The sequence below is a fragment of the Castor canadensis genome, chromosome 9 (genome assembly GCF_047511655.1).
Source record: "Castor canadensis chromosome 9, mCasCan1.hap1v2, whole genome shotgun sequence".
NCBI lineage: Eukaryota > Metazoa > Chordata > Mammalia > Rodentia > Castoridae > Castor > Castor canadensis.
Genome location: NC_133394.1, coordinates 63,354,034 through 63,370,125, shown reverse-complemented (window position 1 = coordinate 63,370,125; position 16,092 = coordinate 63,354,034). Strand labels below are relative to the sequence as shown.

The 16,092-nt window shown below is 35.6% G+C and overlaps 2 pseudogenes; both read left to right on the top strand.

Moving 5' to 3' along the window:
• LOC141410919 (bifunctional heparan sulfate N-deacetylase/N-sulfotransferase 3-like) overlaps window positions 1-16,092 on the top strand; it is a 162,605-nt pseudogene that overhangs the window by 38,768 nt on the left and 107,745 nt on the right.
• On the top strand, window positions 4,512-4,635 carry LOC141411247 (small nucleolar RNA SNORA42/SNORA80 family; annotated as a pseudogene).

Below are 16,092 nucleotides of genomic sequence, written 5' to 3'. Positions count from 1 at the left end.
TTCATGTGCCTATTTCTTCATTGAGATGTTGATTCTTTGGGGCTGAGTTTTTGAGTTCCCTGTAGATTCTGGATAGTAGACCCTTGTTGGATGAGTAGCTGGCAAAGATTTTCTCCCATACTGTGGGCTGTCTCTTGAGTCTGGTGATTCAAAGTTTCAGGACTTTGGTTTCAAAGTGTAAGGTCTTTGATACACTTTGAATTGATTTTGGTACAGGATGAAAGACAGGGATGTAGTTTGCATGTGGATATCTGGTTTTCCCACCTGCATTTATTGAAGAGGCTGTCTTTTCTCCATCGTGTATTTTTGGCTCATTTGTCAAAGATCAGCTGGCTAGATGCATGGGATAATGTATGGATCTTCTATTCCAATCCATTTGTCTTCCTATTTTTTTTGTGACCATAGCATGCTGTTTTTATTGTTATAACTCTGCAGTATAGTTTGAGGTCAGGTATTGTGATGCCTCCAGTATTGGACTTTTTGCTCAGAATTGCTTTGGTTATTTGAGGTCTTTTGTGTTCCCATATGTACTGCATGATTGCTTTTTCTACTTCTGTGAAGAACATTTGATAGGAATTTTGATAGGGATTTGATAGGGATTGCATTGAACATGTAGATTGCTTTTGGTTGTATAGCCATTTTCACAATGTTAATTCTACCAATCCATGAGCATGGAAGGTCTTTCCATCTTCTGAAGTCTTCTTCGATTTCTCTCTTCAGTGGTTTATAGTTTTCATTAAAAAGGTCTTTGGGTTTTTTTAATTAAACTTATTCTGAGGTACTTTATTGTTTTTAAGGCTATTGTAAATGGGATTGTTTCCCTGATTTTTTTCTCAGTCTCTGTGTTGTTGTTATATAGAAAAGCTACTGAATTCTGTATGTTAATTTTGTGTCCTACTACTGTGCCAAAAGAGTTTATAATTTCTAATCATTTTTTGGTGGAGTTTTGGGGGTCTGTAAGGTATAGGATCATGTCATCTGCAAATAGGGATCGTTTGACTTCTTTCGTCCCTATTTGTATGAATCCATTTTATTTCTTGCTCTTGTCTTATTGCTCTGGCTAGGAATTCCAAAACTATATTGAATAGGAGTGGAGAAAGCAGACAGCACTGTCTCGTTCCTGGCTTTAAGGGGAATGGTTTCAGTTCTCCATTTAGTATGACACTGGCTCTAGTTTTGTCATATATAACCTTTATTGTGTTGACAAATGTTCCTCCTATTCCTTCTTTCTTCAGAGCTTTTATCATGAAAGGTTGTTGAAATTTGTCAGAGGATTTTTCTGCATCTATTGAGAGGATCATGTGGGTTTTTTGTCCTTGCATCTGTTTATGTACTATATTACATTTATGGGTTTATGTATGTTGAACCATCCTTGCATCCCTGGAATGAAAGCAACTTGGTCATTGTGTATGATCTTTTGATGTGTTTTTGAATTCTGTTTGCCAGTATTTTGAGAATCTTTACATCTGTATTCATTAAAGATATTGGTCTACAATTCTCTTTTCTGGTTACATCTTTATTTGGTTTCAGAATGAGTGTAATGCTGGCTTCACAGAATCTGTTTGTAGTGTTTCTTCCCTTTCTATTTCCTGGAAAAGTTTGAGGAGTATTGGTATTAGTTCTTCTTTAAAAGTTTGGTAAAATTTGCTGTGAACCCATCAGGTCCTGGGCTCTTCTTTGTAAGGAGACTATCACTGTTTCAATTTCATTGCATGTAATAGGACTATTTAGGTGGTTAATATCTTCTTGGTTCAATTGTGGTTGATTGCATGCATCTAGGAATTTACCATTTTGTCTACATTTCCCAGTTTACTTGAATATAAGTTTTCAAAGTACTCTCTAAGTATTTTCTGGTTATTGATGTCATCATCTATTTGGAACCTGGAACTTTTCAGAATTTTCTTCACTTGAAATGAAAAATTTGGAATCATAGGAGTTACTTTTCCTTAGATAAATTGGTCAGACATAAGTAATTTTCAAGTGTCTCATGAGCTAGTCCAAGTATTTAAAGATATTTCTTTAATTGAGGAAAGATATTTCCAAAAGCACAATCCCAGGCCAAATGCAAGAGATTTTATGATGTGGAAGCATTTTCATGACAGGGTCTGATTTGACCAGTTTTAAAAAGATTAAATTAATTAATATATGTGATTAAAATTATATTTTGCAAATTTAATTAAAATGAGTTTTTTCACTTTGTTTTGCTTTTTTTTGGTTTTATAGCTTAACTGCTGAAGGGCAAAATATGTATTAACATCAAAGTAGATTTTTACAGGATCTGCTAAGATTGTGCATAGAAATCATAAGACCCTATAGACATCCTTTTTTTTACAGGAATCATGTTAGTCCATAGAGCAAGGTCCCACAAGTATGATGTATAGATAGTAATATGTTCATCCTCTGTTTGCTGCAGCAGTGAGAAAAATACTGAGCTTGGCAATCTGTAAGGTATCTTCCATCTCTAACATTCAGCTCTGCAGTTATCATGTTTAAGATGAATCCTTTGTGAAACCTTAAACAGAGGACTCTCTAGTCAGGTTCTGGTCATCAAACGTTGCCTGCAAACACCTACTAAGGAAACAGAAGACCATCTCTGTGGAAAAACTCCTGGGATCTTTCCCCTCTCCACGGTAGTAATACACAACCCCCACCAGGTGTACTGAAGTACAAACATACAGAGCTAGTGTGAAAGCCCAAAGTATTATTTGGTATTTTTGCATCTGTATTATAATTGACTATTTGTATATCTTTATTGCTTCTCTCCTTTTTTGTAATCAAGTATATGAAATGTCACATTTCTTGTATGAATACCTGTGAAAACATCAAATCTTTTTTTAGAGTTGAGATAAGGGAATAAAATTTTACTGTTACAACTATGTTTCAGCTACTAGACTTTACATAGACTTTACATTATTCAAAACTTAAAAACCAAAGAAATAGATATTGTTACCATTTTTTTCAGAACAAGGAAACTGAGACTCAGAAAAGACATTTGCTAAAGTGAAAAGTTGCTTAGTGTCCTCTGAGCTGGGATGGGAGCCCAGGATTCTCCCTCCAGGAACCATGCTATTAATCATCTTTCAGGAATAGTGTCTCAGTTAGAATTTTGTCAGAAAGTCACAGAAAGTTATTCTGGTAGCTTGGCTTGTCTTGGAGTTTCTGTCAGATGTTACACCATGTCTATTTCTGGTCCTTTCAAATCAGCTGGCCTTTTCTCTTTTCATCTTTAGAGTCACCATCCTTTTTGTTTTTTCCACTATCACTCTAAATGTTCAGTCCAGAGAAGCTGGACTGATCTAAAGAAATATTTTTCCTCAATTTTAGTTCCTTTTTTTGACCCAGAACTGTACTTTAGCTTCAGACGTAACTGCTCTCAATTCCATGTCAGAAGCATTCATCTATTTATTCAACAAATAGTTGTGTCTACTACATGCCCTGGACAGTGTGCAGTGAATGAAACAGGCAAACTCCCTGCTATCTTGTCCCTTACATTCAGTGGGAGCAGGCAATAATGGGCAAGTAAATGTACAGCATAAGACTTGTTAGCAAGTGTGGAGAAAATAATGTAAGGCAGAGAAGATAGGGAAGCATAAGGTGGGGGCATGACTCAAGTGGTAGAGTGCCTGCCTAGCAAGCACAAGGTCCTGAATTCAAACTCCAGTACCACCTTAACTAATTAATTACAGAAGTCTGGGCCTCAGAGGCTAGAGAAATATTGGTGCCAAGTTTTAAAAGAGCATTTTAAATTTTTCAGGAAAAGCCTCCCTGACATAATACTATTTGAGTTTTCTCATAAAAGAAATGTGATTAAAATGTGATAATATGAGGAAGGGATTTAAAGGCAGAGAGAAAGAATAGGAAGAACAGAGGCCTAGAAGCAGGAATGACCTTGCTGTGTTTCTCTAACAAAAAGAAGGCCTGTGGACTGGAGCTAAGTGAAAAGAATGAATTGGTACCAAGAATTACTTCAGTTGTCTATAATTCATTCAAGACTGGCATTTGACTTTAGCAATTTGAACCATTTTCCTGAAAACTTATTTTAAGACTAGACATTTGCTTAGTGCTTTAAAATGTAGAAAGACTTTTCCCAGATATTATCTCATTTTCTCTCAAAATAGCCCATCACTGAGCAATGTGTCTAATCTGATTATTTCAGCAACAAAACACAAGATATGACATATAGAATACACTCAATAAATGTAAGTTGAACTATTAATAAATTGATTTGTTAATTCTGTAGCACAACTTACCTCATCAGCTTTAACATGTTCATTTTTATTGAACAGCAATGATTAAAGTATGATGCAGAGATACTTCAGAGGCTGTAGAGTTGAGGGAGACAGTTGCCACCACTCTAATTTGCATATGTATTTAATTTTGTGGCAATTCACACTTTTTCTGCCTAACTCTTCCATTAGGTTCTTTAGTACCTCTCCTCTCAGTCAGTTTCTACGGACTCCTAATCAATACTTGTTAACTTGATATATTCTTACAAACCAGATCACAAAGCTGTATTAAAACTATATGAAAAATCCTGGCCCTCTCATATTGTTCCATGCCAGAGCAAGCTATGGTTCCAAACCATTGCCTGGCCTCTGCCTGTAGTCTGTTGGCACTGAAGAGGGTTGCACAGTGGGAAAGAAAAGAAAAAAACTATATGAAAAATAAAGTGACTCCAAGTGAGAGCATGAAATCTTTCTTAAAGAATAAATTTGTCTTAGTTCATTTGTGCTACTATAACAAAATATCACACACTGGGCAACTTATAAATAAGAGAATTTTTTTTCCTCCCAGTTTTAGAACCTGGAAAGTCCAAGATCAAGGTCTCTACACATTTGGTGTCAAGTGAGGGCCAATCTCTCTGCTCAAAAATGGAACTTTTATAAGGACCCTAATTCTATCCATGAGATCTCTGCTCTCATGGCTTACTCACCTCCTAAACACCTCACCCCTAGATGTTATGTGCTGAACACTACTCTAGGCAATGCAAATCCAGACAGAAGCCATTGAATTGTGCCATGGGAAGCCAACTGAATTGTGCTAATGAGGAGTGCTAAATGAACAGTATGAACACAGATAATCTCTAACTTATGATGATTTGACTGATGGCTTTGACTTAAAAATGGTGGGAAAGTATACACATGCAACCATTCTTTTTTCACTTTCAGTATAATATTAATAAATTAGATGAGGAATTCAATACTTTATCTCAAGATAGACTTTGTGGTAGATGGTTTTTTCCTAATTGTAAGCTAACATAAATGTTCTTTTTTTTAATGTGAAAAAAATGTAGTGTTGAGAGTATTTCAAGTAACAGGACATGATGTGGGAGATCTATTTTTGATAAATTGATTAAGGGATGCTAATTTGATAAGATGACTCATGAACACCATGTTAGTTTTCTAAGGCTGCCATAACAAAATGCTGCAAACTGGGAGGCATATAATAAACAGAAATTCATTGTCTTGTGGATCTGAAGTATGGAAGTCCAAAGTCACGATTTCAGCCCTGACTTACTTCCTCTGAGACTCTAGGTAGGACCCTTCCCTGACCATCCCAGTCTTCTCAATATAGCTGTCAATCTTTGTCTTGAAGCTGCCTCACTGAATCTCTAATGATGTTATCACATGACTTGTCTTCACGTAAAACCCCATCATAAGTCAAGGAGTACATGTATGTCAATAGTAACAGTAAGAGTAATAAACTAAGAAGAATTAAATAAAGCAGGGAAAAAGATAAAGAGTGATAGGCTGGGCATCTATTTAAAAGAAGATGTTCACAAAAAAAATCAATATCTGAAGTGATAGATATGTTAATTGGCTTGATTCATCTATTTCACAGCATATACATCTTTCAAAACATGACCTTGTACTCTGTGAATATATATAATTTTATTTGCCAATTTATAAAGTTGAGGAAATGTTTCTTTAAAAATGAAAAATAAAAGGAAAAGAATGTGGTCAAGGTAAGCCTTACTGAGATTATGTTTAAGCAAAGACCTAAAAGAGTAAGTGAGTAAACCACATGCATAGCCTTTAAAACTCAGGAAAAAGCAAGGATAGCAATACTCACATTTGTACACTATATTTTTTTTGTTTATTGAGGTGAAATTCATTTACATTAAAAAGAAATCAGTGTCATTTGGCACGTGCATGCAGTGTACAACCACCACCTCTGTCTAGTCCAGACATTCTCATCCCCCCATAAAGAACCCCATATCCATTAAGTATCTGTACCTAATTTTCCCCTGCCTAGGAAAACACCAGTCTATTGTCTGTTTCTATGAATTTACATATTCTGTATATTTCATATAAATGATTCATATAACATGTGACCTCTTATGTGTGGTTTCTTTCACTGAGCATAATGTTTTTGAGATTCATCCATTTGTAACATGTTACGTGTAACGTGTAACCATTTCTTTTTATGGTTGAATACTATCTATTGTATGCATACACCACAATTTGTCTACCTGTTTATCCATCACGTAGACATTTTGATTATTTCCACCTTTGAGTATCATAAATTGTGCTACAATGAACATGTTTGTAGGTATATGTCTGAACCCTCTTTTCAATTCTTTTGGGTATATTCCATAGGATAACTGCTGAGTCATGTGGTAATTCTGATTAACTTTCTGAGGAACCACAGTATTTCTACAGTGGCTAGATCATTTTACAGTCCTATAACATGTGATTCTTAAAGTACCTTTATACTCTATAAGTACTTGCTTCCTCACACCTTATCTTCCCTAGGTTGAAGCTGTTGACTCTAAGTTACCATACTTAACCCAAAGTGATAAACTGATTAGCAGATTGCTGCTACCCATCTACAAGGGACATTCATATTTTCTAAATTAAACTAAAAAATAAACAGAGAAAAAAATAAAGTGAACAAAGATATAAAGTGAAACTTTAGAGGCTAGAATGCTATACTGTATAATTTCTAACTCAAACTACTCCAGCAGTGATAGACACAGGGTTTGGAAAGAGATAGAAGTAGATAACTTCCTATTGGTTCAGTTTTACTGGAAAAGCCCTATTAATACATTCTCCATCACAGTTATGATTGATTGAACAGTCAATAGTATAGATAGATAGATAGATTTAAGGAATTGGCTTATGCGATTATAGAAGCTGAGAAGGCTCAAGATATGCAATCACAAGTTATACACCCAGGAAAACCAACTTTGAAAGCCTGAGAACCAGGCCTACTAGTGTATGTTTCAGTCTAAAGGCCAGAAGGCTTGGTGTACGTTTCAGAGCTGGGCACCTGTGTCTCACAACTGTAAGCCTCACTAATTGGGAAACTGACATTGGGAGGATCATGCTTCTAGGCCAGCCCAGGCAAATAGTTAATGAGAACCAGTCTCCAAAATAACCAGAGCAAAATGGACTGGAGGTGCAGCTCAAGCAGTAGGAGTGACTACTTTGCAAGTGTGAAGCCCTGAGTTCAAGCCCCAGTTCCATCAAAGGAAAAAAAAAGAATTTATGTTTCAGTTTGAATTCAAAGGTAGAAAAATACTGGTGTCCCAACTCAAGGTAGAAGGGGAGGAAGAATTCCTCTTACCTGTGTTTTACTCTGTGCAGTCCTTCAACTGATGCACAAGGCCCACTCACATTATAGAGGGCAACAGGCATTACTCAGTTTATCAGTTCTAATATTACTACTGTTCTATACAAACCCCCCTCAGACACCATGCCTCATCCAAATTAACACATAAAATTAAAAATCACAGAGTACTTTTGAGCAAACACAGTTTCTAGGAGCCCAAATAAAGTCTGATTGATCCTCATGTATTCATTCTTCTATGTGATTTCCAATTTGAGAATTCACAGTACCAACTTCTTATACAGCTCATGAAATCATCTCATGCATGCTGTACAGTAAGAATTATGATAAAAGATTTACTCTAAAGTAAACGGCAAGACTATAAGTAAATTATAAACTATCTTGAATTATTGAATTCAAGGAATAGAATTCTGATTCTTAGAGCATGGCATGAGGTCACTGATATTGATATCTCCCATGATGCTTTGGTCTTGCTTCAGCAACAATGCTCAATATCCTGGGTTGGAATCCAGGGATTTGTATTTTATTTACATAGAAGTTTGAGAGGCACTGAAATAGGTTATGTCTTCACAGAATAATTTGAAATTAAATGTTTTGTGATTTTTTTAATTTCAAATGTTCAAATTTTATCAAGACTCAAAGCATTTTATGAAAATGAAATAGTAAAATAATATTCAAAATAAATAATGTAATCATTTTCAATATTTATGATTTCATCACATGATCAATCAATCAGAAATTCTTTCATGTCCCTATTCAGCAAATACTCACCCTGGTTTGCTCATGACATCAGGCTGGACGGTGGGAACGCAGCAGTGAACAGGATAGACAATTGCGACCTCTTGGAGTTCACAGTGAGGCTCCAAACTCACTTTTCTTTTCACATATCACACAACTCTTTTGGAGGGGATATCTAGGGGTCATTGTCAATGTGTGTGTGCTCACAGGTATTTAGCATTTTATCTTCTTGAGCAGAATAAATATGCTGCTAAAGGGATTTCCAAAATACCTGTGCAAGTACTAAAAGAAATTTGCCCTAGAATAGTAAGTGGATTGAGGTGCCTCTGTCCTGTCTTGTGAAATCCTACACTTCACTTCTTTTTTTGCTTTGCTGCCAAAAAGCAAGTATTTTAAAGTATTAAGATACTAAAATTATTTAAATGATAACATACAAAATCCCTTTTCTGTATAACTAAATGAACGAGACATAGATAATGGTTTCCCAAAGATACTATATTGTAAGGAATTGTGACCTACTTTTTACACTTACTTCTTCTTTTAAAAGTATGTTAGTATTTGGACTATGTAAGCATATCAACCATAATCTAAATAAAATATGCATAACCATTCTCACTTAGTGAGACTAGCACTTAATAATTTTCTGTTTCCTTCTCACATATCATTATCTGCCAATTTTGCTTCAACAAATGTTTTAGGAGAATCATCCCTTACTATGTAATTTAAAGTTTATGCATAATTTATACTGTGGAACATTTAAAGTATGCAATAAAAATAATTTGAGAGTACTATGTAAATCTTTTCTCCTTAGCTTTCACACAAACATTTGTCCTTATTCTGCTGATACAGTTCAAACAGAAATGAATGAACACTGGGTGCAATTTGAATTCCCTACTATCATGTAGAAAGAAATACAAAGCCCATGAAGGTTATATAGATAGCTGATAGATAACATTCCTCTGTAGTGCTGATTAAACAATCCTAAAAGTACTAAGGATCAGTCTGAAATATATAATTTAAAATTTTAGACCTTTGTCTTATTTTTCACATGGGTAACAAATAGGAAGAAATAGGAAATGGAATTCTGTGACAGGATAAAAATTTTTAAGGTTGGTAGAAGAAAGTGAAAAAGGTTTCACTCATAGAGCTACAACTCAGTTTCTACATGTTAGGAAGGGTTTGGGGGCGATAACTGCTTTGTCAGTTGATCATCACACCAGACCTGCTATTCAGAAGGGAACCGTGATCTGGAAAGAGCCAGTAGCTCATCCAAGCTTACACAGCTGTCAAATGGCAAAGTCAGAATCCTAAGCCACTCTTATTCTAAATCTGCTACTCATTCATCGTGCCATGTTGGTGAGGTCATGTTCAAGGACTTGGCCTTCAGCAGATGGTGGCCTTGGCCAGTAGCAACTTGATAGGAAAGACAATCCCTAAAACATCTCTTACAATTAGCAAATTCTGAGGAGAAAGCCCATGGAAGACATAGACAGCATATTCTCACATTTGGTTCTTATATTTTAAGCAGATTTCCCCTTTCAGTGTGTAGGCATTACATAAGAATATGGATAGTTTGGAGCTGAGGGATTGTTTTAACATTAGGAATGTCGTAAGTTAGGTAGAGCAGTGCTGTGTATAGGTTTCCTGACAAGAGTCTAAACGTTATTGCGGAAAGTGACTATTACGTTTCCCAGTAATTATCTTCCCTGCATTTCTTACTGATGTCCATGCTGATGTTATTTGTGTGTGGAGAGGGGAATAGTAGTTGATCCTGGCCTTATTGCTTATGATTTTCCATTTTTCTCTAAAGGTATCATTCCTCCGGCTGTGTGTGATACTCTCTTCTAACATTAAGCCTAGTTAACTGTTTTCAGTGTATTTCAATGTTTTCCTTGCCTAGGAATAAGTCTTTAATATACAGTGTTTTCCCAGTTCTTATGTGATTAGAAAGAGACCAAATGTAGGACCATTAGAGCACTTCATAGTTCTTCAGCATCCTGTGCCCCAACTATACAAATGGTTCACTGAATGAGTGTTCTTTAATCTAGAGGGGTAAACATTTCTAATTTGGTTGATGTGATGGTTAATTTTATGTGTGGACTTGACTGGGCTAAGGGATAGCCACACATATGGTAAACATGACTTCTAGGTATGACTGTGAGGGTGTTTCTGGAAGAAACAAGCTTTTGAAATGGTGAACTGAATAAATTATATGGGCCTCCCCAGTGTGAGGGATACTGCCCAATGCATTGAAGGCCTGAATAGGACAAAAAAATTAGAAAAACAAATTCATTCTCTGCTTGAGCTGAGACATTCATCCTTTCCTATCCTTAGACACAGCACTCCTTATTCTCAAGCTTTTAGCATCAGATCCCAATTCTCAGATCTTCAAACTAGAGGCAAATTATACCACCAGCCTTCATGGTTCTCTAGCATGCCTACATAACCACATTTGCTAATAAAATCTCTTACTGGTCCTGGTTCTCTTGAGAAACTTAAAACCCAGGTATTGTATGACCAACCGATTCCTCCTGTACTTTTAGGTTTTGGAAACTAAAAGTGATAACCAGTTATTGAAAATGAAACTCACAATACAATCCTATGCCCTTCTAAAGGATTATATTACCTTATATTACTGTATATCAGTGGTAACAACACTCAGTGTTAGCATTCTTGTTTTTATGGACAACAGAAGCAGTGACTTTTGAAATCCAAAATCCTTATGTAAATCAGTTCTTCACTATTTAACCAGCTTTGCAACGAAGGAGAAGTCACTTAAATTATTTGAGTCATGTCTGCCATGTCTGAAATGGGAATAATATCAGTTACACTGAATATTGAGTATTCTTGATGCCTGCATGTACACAAGTGTGTGTGTGTATGTGTGTGTAAGAGAGAGAGAAAGGTAGAAAGGTATAGGGGTGTGCTAGTACTTTGCATTGCTGAAATACCTGACAAACGATTGAAGGGAGTTAAGAATTATTGTGGCTGAAGGTTTCAGAGGGTTCAGTCCAGCATGGTGGGGAAAGCCTGGCAAAGCAGAGCAACTCACATCATCGTGGCCAGGAAGCAGAGAAAAGGCAATGCTAGCACTGGACTGGCTTTCTCCATTTTCCTCCTTTAGTCCCAGACCCTGGGATACTACCATTCACATTCAGGGTGGTTTTTTCCTACCTCAGTTAATCCTTTTTGGAAATGTCCTCACAGACACACCCAGAGGTATGCCTGACCCACATCCTAGGTATTTCTAAATCCAATAAAGTTGACAATTAAAACCAACCATTACAATGAGTTTATAATTAACTTCCTGATTGCTTTCATTTACTCTGACAGATATAGATACATATAGTTAGGATATACTAGTAGTATATGATTGATTGGAAAATCTTAACTCTAAAAACTCTGTGCTTAAATATAGTGTTTTCTGTTGCTAAAAATCTACACCCAACACTAAAACTTCTCCATCCTTAATTTGATTCACTAACCTAGTTTGTTCATTTACAAATGATAAAAAAGGTCAAAATGCAATCTAGAAAGCATAAATGAGAAACAAAAATTAGCAGATATTCCCCCAAAGAATGTCACACATGTAATGAATACTAACATAGCCATATAAAATTTTTATAATTATGTTTAATTTTACTTTTTGTCTCTAATTTACTCTGTTTGATGTATTCAGTCTATAAAGGAAGTTGGATAACATCCAAAGTTATATAAAAGCTACCATTTTGCTCAATTCATGGAGCTTGATTTCTTTAAATTAGATTTTTGCTTTTAACTAGATTTTTTAATGCTTGCAAATATTCTCGGCTTTTCAGTCTGAGGACTTGAAAACTAAGGTAATAGCTTAGATTCAAATTTGAAAAAAATAATTTTGAAGGTTTTTGTGCTGAGTTACACTCAAAATGCAATTCTCATCTATTTTTATTGGACATTATGCTCCTTATTAATTCCTTGATAAGCATTTTCAGACTTGCAGAAGGTGGTTTTGTTTGTTGAAGAATAAACAAAATTATTTTGTGCCATGTACATGGCTGCCTTATTACTATATATACACTGACACACAAAGCAGTAGGAATATATGCCAAAAAATGTAAACAACTTAAATGTACAACAATAAAATAAAATGGTTAAGTGAGTTATAGTACACCCATCTGAGTAACTGATATTCTGCATCCATTAGAAAATTTAGTTTGGAAGATTAGTATGATAGGCGAAAGGTCATAATATACTGTGAAATGAAAAATTTAAACCTACTTTTAATCCTAATTGGTATACTCTAATTTTTATTTTATGGCTCTAATTTACCTATACCTATGTACATATGCACGCACGTAAGTTTACTTAATTACTGGAAAAATAAGAATGACACTCATAATATTAATATCCTTATGTATATCAACTTAATTATCTTACTTAGAAAATTGTGTTATTTTTAAAATAATCACTGGCACATGAAATTGTAAATATACACTACCATCCTGAATATATACTATATATTGGAACACTTAAAAATAAAATCAGCATTTTTCAATAGTTAAATCACTTTTGAAAGTGAGCATCTGTGTCAGGGTTCCTGGGCTGGTGTGTGAGGACACTGCTAACTGGTGACTGTTTAGTGAGACAACGGCTCACTTCCTCCTTGGTCCACAAGTCAGAGGGTTTGGTGGCCCAAAACAATGTTTGAATGAGGTATTACAGGATTGATTTAGTTTACTGTGATTAAAGTTTTAAATATTATCACTTCATTTTAGACATATTGCATATAGAGAATAAAGAATCATTTTATATCATTTTACACTATTTTGGGAACATTATAATGAGTACATTATTTCAATTTAAAATAGAATAAAGCTGAGTGAAATTATTCTGGTAATGAAGAGTTTGGTGGAAAGGATATAAGATGAGACTAATGCTGGATGCTTATGTTTCTTGCAAGGATAGGTCAGTAATAAGCACACTATGTTTTGTCATAGACATTCCCAAAACCTGGCTTATAAAAACAATTTAAATATGAGAAGTATAGCCAGGAGCAGCGTCTCATGCCTGTAATCTTCCAGATATAGGTAAACTGATTCTCAAATTAATAAGAAAATGCAAATGGCCAAGAACAGTCAAACCAATCTTGAAGAAGATAAACAAAATCGGGGGAGTAATTATTGAAGACATGATATTATTAATTGCAAATTACAGCAAAGAAGACATTGTGGTAGACACAAATAAATCCAACAAACAGGAAAGAGAATGCAGCAAGAGTCCACATGGATATGTTCATCTAATTTGTGATGACACCACAGTGCAATGGGAAAGGACAGCCTTTCTAATGCTTGGTGCTAACTGGATATCTTTATGTTAAGGAGAAGATATCTGATACAGACACAAAAAATATTCCAGATGGAACACATACTTATAAATTTTAAGAGAGTAGAAAAATATTTTCATGATCTGTGATATGCAAAGATTTCTTAAGCAAGACACAAAAAGTTGACCATAAGAAAAGAAACAATAAAGTGGGCCACAATCTGAATCTTCCTATCTTCCCTTCCCCTTAGAGCTTATATTTCTTTTTTTCCCATTGTACAAATGAAGGAAAAAGTTCAGATAGGTAACATGAACTGCCCCACATCACTTAAAATAGTAACAGCCACATAGCAGTAGTAGTAGAAGAAGAGCAGCATTTAATAATTGTTGAACACATACTATAACTCGGCGTAAATTCATTATCTCACTGATCCTCACAAGAGAGCTTTGAGGTAATAATTACTATTCTTACTTTACAAATGATAAGGCTGAGGCTTGGAAAGTTTAACAATATGCTCAAAGCTGAATATGGTTAGATCCAGAATTCCAGTTGAGAAATCTGACTCCCACGCCTATCCTGTACTCTAAGTCCAAGAGACCTTACCTGATACACCTTCTACAAGGACATAAAGGGAAATTCTCACACCTTAACACACAGCTAGCACCCCTTCCTGCACTCTGCAAGTTCTATCTTACCACGTAGAAGTCCCCTTCTTCACTTCATTGTGCTCAGCTGGTCAATTCTCCTTTACCTGCCCAATCAATGCCTGAAGGACAAGACCTAACCTGTCTCCACTGGCACTGCCATCCCATCAGTTAATCCTTTTGGTCCTGTAGTTAAGTGTGAAGAACCCAGCAAAAGGCCTGCCTTCCATTTTTTAAGGCCTTCAGGACCCACATATTACATGGGTCAATCATATACACCAAAGAGTTTGCTTATGTAAACAAAAAAGTACTAGAAAAAAAGAAATATATGCCTAAATTTCAAAAAATGACAAATGGTCAGGGGAATTTAAATTTGAGATTCAGGAGTCCTCTTCCTCTGCTTATGCACAAAAGGGAGAATCACTTGCATTCTGATAAGGCAAACAGCCATCAAATGGACACCGAATACAATGCTGTTTATCTCCCCAAAATTTGAGAATGTGAACATGATAACACAAGGGCTCCCAGGTGTCAGTTCTACTATCAAGAGAACAAGATTTAGTTGTGGCTGAGATGTACTAATGAAAAAGGGCAGTGATCTAGGATGGGACCCAATTCAGCTTTATACCTTTAATCTAGTATGTATCGCTAATTTTATCTATGAAAATGAGCAAGTTATTTCATCTCAGTTTCCTCCTGTGTAAACCAAGATTCTTTACAAAACTAGCAGTGCTACTTTTTGCTTACTGTATGTGTGAGTGTGTGTGTGTGAGTGTGTGTGTGTGTGTGTGTGTGTGTGAGAGAGAGAGAGAGAGAGAGAGAGAGAGAGAGAGAAATGGAGGGAGGGAGGGAGGAAGAGAGAACATAAGAATTGGAATTTAAATGAGAAGAAGAAAAGGAGAGAAATAAAAAATAGTCCATTGAATACTCATAGCCCAGTAAATATTTTATAGGATATAACAAAACCTTGCTTCAAAATAGTTTTACTTGAAAAAAGTAGGGTATTGTTTGGTTTTGGTCACTGTGACAAAACATCTGACATAAACAACTTAAAGGGAGGAATTATTTATTTTGGTTCACAGTTTCAAAGGTTTCAGTCCATCATGTTAGGGGGGGAATGATAGAGCTGAGCATCTCACATCATGGCATCCAGAAGGGAGAGGAGGAAGAGAGAGACAAACTACTTGTGCTAGCTGCCTTTCTCCTTTTTTTATTGCATCCCAGCTTCCAGCCTATTGAGTGATACTGTCCACAATCTGGGGAGTGTCTTCTCCTCTTTGTTAATTCTCTCTGGAAACACCCCACAGACAAACCCAAGCGTATGCTTTATAATCAGTTAGGGGATTCTCAATGCAGTAAGGTTAACAAGATTAACCATTAGACAGGCATGGTGTCAAAGGCCTGTAATCTAGAACCGTTAAAGTTATCACAAGACCCTATTTGAAAAACAAACTAAAACATAATGATTGGGTGCGTGTCTCAGGTAGTAGCATGCTTGCCTAATTAGCGTGAGATCCTGAGTCAAACCACAGTACCACAAAATGGAAGGAAGGAAGGGAGGGAGGAAAAGAGGGAGGGATGGAGGAAAGGGATAATATCTTAGGTACTAGATACAAATTCCTTTGATATACACAGATTAAACGTTTCATTTAACTTCCCTTTTCCAGCTGATGATACTTTTTGCTGATTTATTGCAAGCTAAAAGACAAATATATGTATGAGTTTTATGTAATCTCAGAATTATGCCTCAATCTTAAAGTGATAAACAATTTTCCATCATTTAATTCTCTCATGTATAGAACTGTTCTATTCTCTGAATGAAAAAAGGAAGATGTC